General features: G+C 46.6%; 1 protein-coding gene across 2 annotated transcripts in view; it reads left to right on the top strand.

Annotated features, from left to right (window-relative positions):
- The window catches only part of CLPB (ClpB family mitochondrial disaggregase), a 299,259-nt gene that overhangs the window by 14,980 nt on the left and 271,250 nt on the right, over positions 1-13,029 (top strand). For both annotated transcript variants that reach the window (XM_084975058.1, XM_084975060.1), the window contains exon 3: positions 2,491-2,596. The gene's annotated coding sequence lies outside the window, so the exon portion shown is untranslated. The remainder of the gene's footprint in view (positions 1-2,490; positions 2,597-13,029) is intronic.

Genomic DNA, 13,029 nt, shown 5'->3' with positions numbered 1-13,029 from the left:
CGCCCAGAAGGGCTTATAATGGCATCAGCAATCCCCGCTCTTCATCTTCCTGTCGCAGCCTGGCCTCCAGAGGCAGCCCCCTTTGAACTGTTTCTGGTTTTAGAGCTTTGAGAGTTTCCTTCTGTATCTTTAAATAGTGTGTTTGTGTGACTTTGCATTTAGCGAGTTTAGATATTATGTATTGGCTTTCTCCTCTAGATGTGATTAGGGCTTGTTCAAGACCAAATATTACTTTTTATTCACTTTAGAGCCCCAGGACCTAGCCTGGGGACCGGCAGCCAGTACTGAATGCGTGTTTGTTGAATAAAGGAGGAACCGAGGCGGTCAAGGGAGAGAGGACATTGGAAGCGGAGAGAAGGGCATGGAGAGGAAAGGGGCAGAGGCCCCTTTATCGTGACTCATGCACCCGGTTCTGGTTCAGGGTGGCTTGACCAAAACAAGAGAGGGAGCCGAATTTTCAAGGATGTCATTCAGATGCACACCAGCCTGGACTGCCTATCTCTAGACTTTATGTTATCTGAGACAAAGAGTGCCTTTCTTTTTATTTTTTTGCTTTTTAGGGCCACACCTGCAGCATATGGAGGTTCCCAGGCTAGGGGTCCAATCAGAGCTACAGCTACCAGCCTGCACCACAGCCACAGCACCGCCAGATCTGAGCCATGTCTGTGACCTGCACCACAGCTCACGGCAACGCTGGATCCTTAACCCACTGAGCAAGGCCAGGGATTGAACCCGCAACCTCATGGTTCCTAGTTGGGTTCATTTCTGCTGCGCCACGACAGGAACTCCAAAGAGTGCCTTTATTTGTAAAGATCATATAATTCGTTTTTCTGTTGCTTGCTCCTTCATGCATTCTTAAGGGAGGGAGATGGAAGAAGAAGAGCCAAAAGTTGATGGTTATTGATAGTACAAGGGGATTCTGAAAATTTTCTGTAATCAAGGCTTGAAAAGATCTACAGAAATTTGAGACTATATATAAATGAACCTTGTAAATATGAGTTCAGAAAAAACTGGCAAGACGTCTAGGCTTCAGAGACTGTCGCCCTGTCTCATAAGTACAACTTAACCTCTAGAAAGTCTGTGATTCCATTGGTGGTCTTAATGACTGGTCGTGACCTTTGCATTGATATCTCTGTTTTGGGGAGGGTTACAAACACCTGTGAACTGTCTCTTTTTTCACCAGAAGGGGCTCCCTGGCATGGCATCTTCCTCCACATACAGGAAGTAAAATAAAACCACGCTGCAGAACTTTTTTTCTTTTTTTTCCTGCTTTTCCGGGCCGCACCTGTGGCACATGGAAGTTCCCAGGCTAGGGGTCGAAACGCCAGATCCTTAACCCACTGATGAAGGTCAGGGATCGAACCTGCAACCTCGTGGATACTAGTTAGGTTCGTTACCGCTGAGCCACAGCAGGAACTCCTGCAGAACTTATGTAAACAAGAGTCTGCACGTTGTATCTCATTTAACGTAATAAACAATAAATTAATGAGAAGCTAGGAGCAGGGGTTGGTGACCCCACGCAGAGTTCAGATATGAGCCAACCAAAGGGAGGCGAAATTAATCTTCACGTATTAGACGCTGGTGCCCCGCCTCCCACCCTGTCAAGTCCAATTCCAACTCCAGCCAAACTGCTGCTGCAACCAGATCTGGGTGGGTGTAGCCCCCTCATGCTGGGGCTCTGCTGCATGGTGTTTCTCTCACTTTCTGCCCGGGGCTTCTTTGAAGCCACAGGGGGAAATGCCTGCGGGAACCCACGGGCCTCGTGCATATGAGCCCCGAATGTGGGTGGAATGGATGCTCCGAGGGGCAGCGCTTAACTGGTGGGGGGTGAGAACTGGGGGACCAATGCTCCCCAGTTCCAAGACGTACCTTAGAAGGTCCCCTGGGCTCAAACCAACTGCTCAGCTCCGCTTCGTGCTGGTCTCCCGCCTCTGCGGCTATCACTCCTTGTCCCAGTTTGCCTGGGTCTCTCCCGACTTCAGCAAATGAAAGTCTTGCATCTCGAGGACCCCCTCTGTCCCCAGCCAACTGGTTGCCCTACCGGTTCCTCACTCCTGCACCCTCAGATCTTGCTCTCCAGGCAAGTGCTTTCTCAGGCTCTGTTTTCAGAGGGATCCCAGGCTCTGGCAACCTGTTTGGGTCTCTGGGGGTACCTGCCTGTCTCTGAGACCTGTTTCTAACCAGTTCAAAACAAGGACATCCAGTTGCGGCTGGCTGAGGCCATCTCCAGAGCATTGGCAAGTGAAAAAGTGCAGTTTCTGTTTCTGGTTGTTGTGAATTATTGTCTTGTGGCTTCTGCCAGATGTTCATGGGTATGAATCCCAGGAATACAGGTGGAATCTTACCTGTGAGCCTGCCTGCAGTTAAGAGCAGGTGGAAGAGCTTTGGGGCTTCTGTCTCCCGGAATGAATATTTCTAGTTTCTAGGTTAGAATTTTATGTTCTGAAGCTGGAGTGATTTTTTTTTTTTTTTTTCCCTGTTCAAATTAAGGCCCAGCTAAGTGAATTTTCCCTGGAGGCTCCAAGAGGCAAAACTCTGGATCGGAGGTTGTTTTCTCCCAGCAACAGGGAACTACTGCCCCCTGGAGGATAAAAAGGTAAGTGGTGGTTCAGGGAAGCTGGGACAGCTGTGTATTTTTCTGAATTTATGTGCTGTTTCTTCTCCCTGGGGGGAGAAGAATGCTGCTGCTTAATCTTTAGATTGTTCAATAATTTAATAACTTCTTCTGTTGTTTGAGTGAGAGGTTGGCATCCCTTGTAAAAGCCCAGCTCTGTTGTGTTTCAAGTGGTATGAATTGAGGGGTTGGGAGTGGGGAACCCCAATAGGTATTTCAGCCGGCTGGTTTCCAGAGGATTGGTCTGGGGAAACCACAGATAACGCAGGAATGAGTTAATTAATTAGACCTCTATTTGTAGAAAACACTTCTGTAATGTCTCTCAATCTCATTGGATTTCCTATTTGTACTTCAGGGGTTTCAGGAGATCTCTATGTAAGTTGTAGGTTTATATGAAAGGATTCAGTGTCTCCCTGGGTGGGGGTGGAGGATTAAGAACTTCAAGCCAGGAGTTCCCATCATGACTCAGCAGTTAATGAACCCGACTAGCATCCATGAGGATGCAGGTTCGATCCCTGGCCTCACTCAGGGGGTTAAGGATCTAGCGTTGCCTTAAGCTATGGTGTAGTCGCAGATGTGGCTCAGATCCTACATTGCTGTGGCTGTGGTGTAGGCCAGCGGCTACAGCTCTGATTTGACCTCTAGCCTGGGAACCTCCATAATGCACAGGTGCGGCCCGAAAAAGACCAAAAAACCCCAAGTTCAAGCCACACTTTCAGTACTATAAATGTGCTAGCCCTTTATGAAGAGCCCTCTAGGCTGAGAGAAAAATAAAAGAAAACCTTCCAAATTGCAAAACACCATGTAAACAAAGAGGCTTGCGCTGTAAGTTGCACTCTGTAATTTATGTTAATACATTTAAATAATTAGTCTGCAAAAGAATGAATCTTGTAATAGTTTTCAACTTGGAAAAATGACTTGCAAGTGAAAAAAAAAATGAAACTATTCCACTGAGCATGCAGACCTTTGTGCAAAAGGTAAATTTTGTATTTTTAAAATAATAAAACAGAATATGTGTAAATAACCTTGGAAAATAAACTAGGTTGTTAAGACAAATTTAAACTACGATTCCCATTTTCAAGTCTAAGCCCGTTCTTCAAAGTGTTCTTGGACTGGAAATGGGAAAAATCGATGGTTTAATAGCTTCAAGGTTCCTGCTGATTTAACAAAATAAATATGCAGATCCGGCCGGCTGATATGTAAATTTACACCAGGCCAAAAACTGGGTCACAAAGGTTTTAAGAAATGCTTCAGTACTAAAACTCCTAATAAGATTCAAAGAATTCTACTACTCTGTGGAATAAATACAAGGAGGCCTTGATCCCTCTGCCAAGTGGCTGGTCCACAGCCACAGCCCTGCTCCTCCCAGGTCTGGGAATGACGGGGCTTCCTTTTGCTGCTTTCACATAAGACACCCCGCCCAGCTTACATTTTACTGAAGACGGAGATTCAGCGTAGTCTTCATTTGAATTCTCCTGTTGGGAACCCCCAAGCTCCTCCCTCTCCTCTCCAGAGTTCTCTTTTCTCCAAAGTAACGGGTCCCTTGGTTAATTATCTGGAGCGTATGACCAGTAAGTGACAGTGTGTACACAGACTACTGACCATGCACTTCAGTTTCTTAGTTTTAGTCTCTTTAAAGGTATTTTCCCCTTTAATCATGTTGATGACCCACTTTTTCCCAAAGTAAGGGAAACAAGCCCAGGCCAGTCTGACGATGCACTGGGTGCTCATCACGCCCCCTGGTGGCCGCACTTGTCTATGGTTTGAGTGGGTCGAGACAGGCTTAATGTTTTGTTTGTTTTTTAGGGCCACACACTCCGCATATGAAAGTTCCCAGGCAAAGGGTCCAAATAGGAGCTGGTGGAGTTCCGGTCGTGGCGCAGTGGTTAACGAATCCGACTAGGAACCATGAGGTTTCGGGTTCGGTCCCTGCCCTTGCTCAGTGGGTTAAGGATCCGGCGTTGCCTTGAGCTGTGGTGTAGGTTGCAGACGCGGCTCGGATCCCGCGTTGCTGTGGCTCTGGCGTAGGCCGGTGGCTACAGCTCCGATTCAACCCCTAGCCTGGGAACCTCCATATGCCGCGGGAGAGGCCCAAGAAATAGCAACAACAACAACAACAACAAAAAAAGACAAAAAGACAAATAGGAGCTGGACTCCAGCTGCCGGGTCCACAGCAACTGCGGATCCAAGCTGCATCTATGACCTACACCACAGCTCACAGCAAGGCCACTGAGCGACACCTGCATCTTCATGGACACGATAAAGTCCGACTCTTTTCCATTGAGCTACAAGGAAACAGTCCCTAATTTTTTTTTTAAATTTTATTGGAATATAGTTGACGTACAAAGTTGTGTTAATTTCAGGTGTAAATAAAAAATTAATTAGTACATCAGTTATGTATACACTTATATCCATTCCTTTTCCGATTCATTTCCTGTATGGTTGCCATACAGTGCTGAGTAAATTTCCCTGTTACCGGGTCTATTCTATATATGGTAGTGGGTATGTATCTCTCCCAACCCCCTAATTTCTCCCTCTCCCCCCACATTTCCCCTTTGGTAAATATAAATTTGGTTTTGAAATCTTTGAGTCTGTTTCTGTTCTGTGAATAAGTTCTTTCGTATCATTTCTTACCAGATTCCACATATTAGGGACCTCATATGATATTCGTCTTTCTGACTTCGCTTGCTCTAATAATTTCTGGGTTCATCCATGTTGCTGCAAATGGCATTATTTCCGGCTTTTTATGGCTGAGTAATATTCTGTTATGTATCTTTATCACGTCTTCTTTATCCATTCCTGTTGATGGACATTTTGGTAGCTTTCCTGTCTTGGCTATTGTAATGGTGGGCAATGAACATTGGGGTGCATGTATCTTTTCGAATTATGGTTTTCTCTAGATTCATGCCCAAGAGTGAGACTGCTGGGTCATACGGTGGTTCTGAAACAGCAACACCTCTGACTCCAACCCAGCCTAAACCCAGATTGGGACTTGAGCCCACGGTTTTTTTTTTTAATTAGAATCACACCCCTGGTATCTGGACTTACAGAGGCTCAGGTTCTCTATGTCTCGGCACAGAAGAAACTTGGCGAGACAAAGTGATAGGCAAGAAATAGATTTACTAAGAAAGGATGCTTGTGAGGGATCCAAGCAGGCAGGCAAGGAGGCTGTGCCCTGAGGAGTAGGTGGGCTGCAGTTTTATAATCCAAGGGGAGTGGGGTGGGAAAGACCGCCTTCCTCATTCTTCAGCCAGATGTCAGGCTTACCTCTTTCGCTCTTCCTTTGTACTGGGTAAGAGAGTATTTGACCCTGTGAAGTCAAACTAGGACTGTCAGGATGCTTATTCAAATCAGCAGGAGGGTGGTGACATACATTTAAGATACGTTGCCTCATCTCAGGTTTTCCGTATCATGAAGGTCTTTTTTTGTTTGTTGGGTTGGTTGGGGTTTTTTTTTGCTCTCTCGGGGCCGCACCCACTTTAGAAGTTCCCAGGCTAGGGGTTGAGCTACAGCTGCTGATCTGCACCACGGCCGCAGCAACGTGGGGTCCGAGCTGCGCCAGAGCAACGCCAGATCCTTCACCCGCTGAACGAGGTCAGGGATGGAGTCTGTGTCCTCCTCTGTGTCCTTCGCTTCCGCTGAGCCACAAGGGGCCCTCCCAGTCCTTGGTTTGAAGGTGATTAGCTTGCTGAACTTGAACGCAGGCCTCATTTTATCTTTCATTTCATGACCTGAGGCATATCTCGGGCTTTTACTGATGGTCTTACAGTTCAGCAAGCCCGCTTGGTTCTGATGCCTTTCTTGAGAGAGTATGAATTTACAGTGTCACCGGTCTGGTCACTGCATAGCGGTGTGTATGTATCTACCCCAAGCCCCTAACTGACCCCTTTCCCCTCTTCTACCCGCTCCTGCACACAGACACTTCAGCCAGCATCTCCTGCATGTTTCTCATTTTATCATTTTCTAAGGAAATACCTGGAACGATTCAGCCATTTGAATTCTGAGAGAAAAATGTTATTTTTCTCCTGAGTGGGTATCTGGCATGTTCATTAGCTCAGCTTCCCCAGCAGCACAGGCCAAGGCTGGGTTTCCCAAGACGAACGTGGGGGACCAACCACTGATTCTGTCTTACCCTTGCCCTTGGGGCGTGTCCTCTGTTGGTTTTGTTTGACTGAGAATCGTGCCAGACATCAAAATCCTGGACTCTTGAGTGGGAGGGGACCCTGCGAGTCCTCGCGGTTAAAAGAAAGAACGTGCTTGGGGTAGGAATGTGCATTTTGTAGGATCCTGCTCTCTTGAGGAATTAATCTTCGAGCAAGTGTAACCGAGGCCCTCACGGCCAGGATGGGGCTGGATGGAACAGATTCGACGTTGAAGTCAGCTGCTGTTTGTGATTTGGAAGTTGGGGGCGGGGGCGGGAGAAGAAGGGCCAGCCGTCCAGTCTTGCCTGTGTGCATCCTTTATCTGATGGACGGACAGCTGCCTTTTTCGTCCCCGAGGTATTTTATAACAATGCGCCTTTATCAACTCGGAGTTTTACAGGCTAAGTTCGCCAACAGACAGACGTAAAATGGAAAAGTAAATAAACAGCAGGAAATGAAATGCTCGTACCTGTGCCCTGAATCGTCTCAGGCGAGGCCACGTTTTGATAAAATAAATTATACTGTGCATTTTAGTTAAAAGCGTCGTCTTCTTGCATTTACCTCAGTGGGAAATGGACATGCAAGTGTGATATTTTAGCCCCTACAATACTTTGAACGTAACTTCTTCCTTTCCCCCCACTGAAAGCTAAAGGAAGTGGAAATTGCAAGTTTCCTGATTATTGATTATCAGTTACACTAATAGGTAGGCGTACGCACATGAGGATTAAACGAAATGGACTTCTTTTAAAGAATCAAGAGTTTATAAATTGTTGCTTGCACTACTCTATTTCTCTTACAAATGCTTATAATCAATAATCATTGATTGTTTGTTATCATTGTATGTTTTCTAAAATCTGTAAATGATTCTGAATCATAGGTGATGAAATATTAAGCTAATTACTAAGTTATTATGGTTTATCTGGAGATTTTTTTGTCTGACCTCGCCCACAGCGTGTGGAAGTTCCTGGGCCAGGGATCGAACTTGCGCCACAGAAGTGACCCCGGCCCCTGAGGTGACAATGCTGGATCCTTAATTGCTGTGTTATAAGAGAACTCCTCTGGAGATTTTGAAAGATATTAAAATCCAGAGAAACAGAAAATAAAGTATGTTGTTACCATATAATCCCCAGGCACATTTCTAACCTGTGTATTATTTTCTACGTACAAACACATTTGGTCTTTGAGATACTCAAATTAAGAGGGTAAATTAAACAAAGCAAATAAACATTGCTGTATTATAAGGGTGATAATATTATGATTAAAAAGCTAGACATTTTCGTTTCAGCATATTGTTTGGACGGGATGTGAGTACGTGTTTAACCTGCGACGTTTGGCTCACATTTGAGGGGGATCAGGATATGGTCCCCCAAAATCTGCCACTTTAGCATAATAGCTATTTTGAGCTGAGGCATTTGAGTTCCTGGGATCTGTTATCTGCTAAAAGCAGAGTCTCCCAAGAGAACTCAAGTGTCATAAATCCCCGCCCTGGGAGCAAGTTGGATCTTGGAGGCTAGAAATTGGCACTGCATCCATCCAGATCTCCTTAGAAAGACTGTCCTGTCTCCGGTCTGTTCTCCTAAGGGGCCTGTTTATCTCTAAAAAGTTGTTTGTTTTTAAGTGCCCTTTCTTCCCCTCCTCTGCGGCTACTCAGTTAGCTATAGAAGCCTGAATTTTTTTTTTTTTTTTTTTTGTCTTTTGTCTTTTTAGGGCTCTACCTGCAGCATATGGAGGCTCCCAGGCTAGGGGTCCAGTCGGAGCTGTAGCCACCAGCCTACACCAGAGCCACAGCAACGCGGGATCCAAACCGCGTCCGCAACCTACACCACAGCTCATGGCAACGCCGGATCCGTAACCCACTGAGCGAGGCCAGGGATCGAACCCACAACCTCATGGTTCCTAGTCGGATTCGTTAACCACCGAGCCACCACGGGAACTCCAAAGCCGGAAATTTTTGCTCATCACCAGTACCGCATAGATGTGCGTTACACCTAGAAGTAAACCCTTTTTCTCTCCTTGATCTGTCCTTCGTCAGTTTAATTCCCAGGCTCCAGGGAATGGACAGAAGGGAGTAGTTCCCCCCGCTCCACATCCAGGCGGCCTGCTGGGGAAGGGATCCTAACTGCAGAAGGGCAGGGCCTAGAGGGGGAGTGGGGCAGGCAGCCAGGCCCGTGGCCTGGGCGACTGCGGCTTGATTCTCTGGGGCCCTGCGAGCTTTATGACGTGAGGCTCAGGCTCGTCCACCTGTGAGACCAAATAGGGCCATTTGTCTTCTCTGGCTTGTGACCTCCGTTGGTTAAGGGTTGTCCCCGTGGAACTGGCACTTCCCTGCCCTCCCAGCTTGCACAGGCCTGGGGGGAAAGTGGATTCTCCCAGGCCTCCAGGGCCCTGTGTTAGAATAGACGAGAAGCAAGAGGCCGAGCACATCTGGGGAGAGCGTGTCAACAGGAGCCGGCAGGGGACAGTTCCCTGCAGATGTGGTGGGACTTGTGGGCGAGGCGGAGAGAATCTGAGGCGGTGCGCACGCACACATCACAGGTAGGGGCTGAAAACCCCTCCCGAACAGTGACGGGTGGCTCAGAGGAAAGGAAAACGGCCTTGGGTTATGCAGTCTGCTGTTAACATGGGGTAGTGAGATTTCCTCTCTGTTTTCTGCTCTGGTAGCAAAATCTGTACTTCCTGAATCTGTAGTCTCACTTCTTAAATTCTGCTCACGGGCGTTCCCATTGTGGCTCGGAGGAAACAAACCTGACTAGCATCCACGAGGATGTGGGTTCGATCCCTGGCCTCGCTCAGTGGGTTAAGGATCCGGCCTTGCCGTGAGCTGCGGTGTAGGTCACAGACATGGCTTGGATCCAGCATTGCTGTGGCTGTGGTGTAGACTGGCAGCTACAGCTCTGATTCAGCCTCTAGCCCAGGAACTTCCATATGCCATGGATGCGGCTCTAAAATAACAACAACAACAAAAATTCTGTTCACGTTTGTATTGGTTCTCACTGTGCTTTTGAGTACTCCACGACCTTAGACAATTGTGAAAAAATACCCACTATTTCCTCACTAGGGAAGGAACGAAAATTTCTTTTCCTTCCTTCCTTCCCTCGATTGCAGCATATGGAAGTTCCCAGGCCTGGGATCCTATCGGAGCCGCAGGTGCCGGCCTATGCCGTGTCTGTGACCTACACCACAGCTCAGGGCAACACGGAATCCCCCGCCCACTGAGCGAGGCCAGGGATCAAACCCACATCCTCATGAATCCTAGCCGGGTTCTTAACCCACTGAGCCACAACAGGAACTCCGGAACTAAAATTTCTTTTGGTCTCATTTTACCTTTTATTATGACGGCCATAACATACCTTTTCTCTGAATAACTCAGTAGGCTTTGGCCATTTCCTCTTCTCAGGCACTTTTGTTCTCATTTGCAATCAACTGGCATCTCCCAGCATCTCTTTCAGATGTTGCTTCACTCTAAGATTGGGCTCTGTATTCATGGCCTCTGGGGACGGAGCAGGGCATCTTTTTGCCCAGATCACCCTCAGTGCGCCCCAGATGGCTGGGAGGCAGCACCAAGGGTTTCTCGTTCCCTGGGCCCGTCACCCCGAGCCTGACATCCATAAACACACAGGGAATCTAGAAATGATGAGCATATGTTGGAATGCACAAGAATTCTCAGCACTTTGCAACATTATTATAAGAACTATATGTTTTTCAAGACTGCAACGTGGGAAAAAGCTGTTAAGATGAGAAGAGAGACTTAACTCCTATTTCCCCCCGCCGCCACCCCTCCGAAACCCGCCCCAGCTTGGGAAAAGATAATTTTATACACATGAATAGATTTTAATAACTGTATGCACTTTTAAAGCAAGTCCAGGTGCAAGCATTGACACAATGTCTGTTGGCAAAGAGTTCTGCAGCTTTTCTAAAGGTTTATTTTTAAGCTTGGATTAACCTTGTCTATGAATAATTTGTAAAACCCTGTTGATTCAGGCAGGCCTTTATTTACCTGGAATCAGGGAAGGTGGTGAAACTTCAAAATGGAATTCTGGAGCTCCTGTCGTGGCTCAGAGGTCAGTGAACCCGACTAGCATCCATGTGGACGCGGGTTCGATCCCTGGCCTTGCTCAGTGGGTTAAGGATCCAGCATTGCCATGAGCTGTGGTGTAGGTCGCAGATGTGGCTTCGATCCCGTGTCGCTGTGGCTGTGGTGTAGGCCAGCGGCTTCAGCTCTCATTCAACCCCTAGCCTGGGAACCTCCATAGGCTGTGGGTGTGGCCCTAAAAAGACAAAAGACCAAAAAAAAAAAAAAAAAAAAGCCAGAAAACAAATGGAATTCTAAAGAAGATGAACTCGTCAGGGTTTAAGGAGAAATGGGTCTAGAGGGGCCAGACACCCTCTTGAGCAAGACATTGCCACCAGTGAAGACCAGGACTCTGCACCTGATCCAGCTATGGGGGGGCCCGTGCAATTTTTGGTTCCTCCCCCATGGGCACTCCCCGGCTATACCATTTGTGGGCAAGGGGATGTCGTGTCGGTTATTTCAAAGCACTAAGGATGCCCATCTAAGCATTCTATACCCAGTGCCCCTGACCGCCGTAGACAGAGAAATGGCAAAGGCTGTTGACTGAGATCGCGTATCGTTTGTCACAGGAAGATGTGGCTGGAACTTCATTGGAAGGGACCCTGTTAAGCCTTGCTAAGTGCTACCTGGCTGACAGGTGCCAGAGACTTTCATCTTCGATTCCATGTTCTCACTCTAAGAAAATATACCCCATCCATCGAACAGCCTTTGGCTATGAATCTCTGCTTTTCTAACCACAAGGACCAAGGGCTTCTCATTGGAGGTCCAGGGAGGATAGGACAGCTTCCAGGAAACTCCTGGCCGTCGTACAGAGTCGCAGGCTGGTCCTCTGTTCTAACTCTGATCTGCGCTTCGTTGGATTTCTATGTGAATAACGATGAAATTTGACTTCTCCTTCAGTCATATTCCCAAATCAGTTCCACGTAGGTTGGTGATCTACATGTGACAAAATAACAAGTCTTCTAGAGGATGATGTTTGGAAAAAGTCTTAATCTTGGAATAGAGAAGATTTTCTTAAACTGGGCACAGTAAGCACCCACCATAAAAAACCAGAATAAATGGGACAACATTAAAATGAAAAACTTCTATAAAAGCAATACCTTTAACAGAGTGAAAAAGTAAGCCACAGCATGGGTAATGATATTTGCAACATATATAGCCAAAAAAGGGCTCGTTTAAAGAATGAATAAAGAACTCCAGCATATGAATAAGAGAAATACTCAAAACCCAGTGGACAACTGGGCAGTAGGCATGAATGGCCCCTCACAAAAGGGGATATCAAAAGATCAGTAAGCACGTGAAGAAAAAACCCAACTTCAGTGGACATCAGGAAAATGCAAATAAAACCACAATGAGATACCCACGAGAATGGCCAGATTTAAAAGATCAGCAATAGCAAGTATTGATGACAAAATGGAGCAGTTGGAGCTTCATTTGCTTCTGGTGGGAGTGTAGACTAATAGAACCATTCTGGAAGATTCTTTGGCTGTATCTACTAAAGCTGAACACCAGCTTATGAGATATGTATATATCATATGTCCCAGTAGACCAGCTCCTAAGTATGTACCCAACAGAGCTGAGGGACGTGTAAAATCATGTGTACACAGGTAGACGGCGTGTATACGCCATGTACAATGATGTTCAGTGTAGCATTATTCCAAACAGCTCAAATTTGGAAAGATCAACATGGGCAGCAGAATATGGGCAAATAAATCATCATATATCCACACCATGGAATATAATAGAGCAATGAAAATGGAAAAAAGTAATACCCTTAAAGGTCATAGCCTTCAGAAAGCTCCTGGTCCATGCCACTCCCTCTCCCTTGGCAACCACGAGTCTGTTCTCTCTGTCCTTGAGCGTGTTTCTGTTGTGTAGATAGGTTCCTTTGGGCCATATTTTAGATTCCTCATGTAAGTGGTATCATATGGCATTTGTCTTTCTCTTTCTGACTTATTTCACTCAGTATGAGAGTCCCTAGTTGCATCCATGTTGCTGCAAATGGTATTCTTTTGTTCTTTTTTATGGCTGAGTAGTATTCCATTGTGTATTTGTACCACTTTTTTTTTTCTTTTTTCTTTTTTTGCTGTTTAGGGCTGCACGTGAGGCACATGGAGGTTCCCAGGCTAGGGGTCTAATCGGAGCTGCAGCTGCCAGCCTACACCACAGCCACAGCAATGCCCGATCTGAGCCTCATCTGC

Source organism: Sus scrofa, chromosome 9 (genome assembly GCF_054392235.1).
Source record: "Sus scrofa isolate SSC_HxYL_T2T_F1_AM1 chromosome 9, Sscrofa_HxYL_maternal_Yorkshire_Landrace_v2.0, whole genome shotgun sequence".
Taxonomy (NCBI): domain Eukaryota; kingdom Metazoa; phylum Chordata; class Mammalia; order Artiodactyla; family Suidae; genus Sus; species Sus scrofa.
This window is presented reverse-complemented; position numbering and strand designations above follow the sequence as displayed.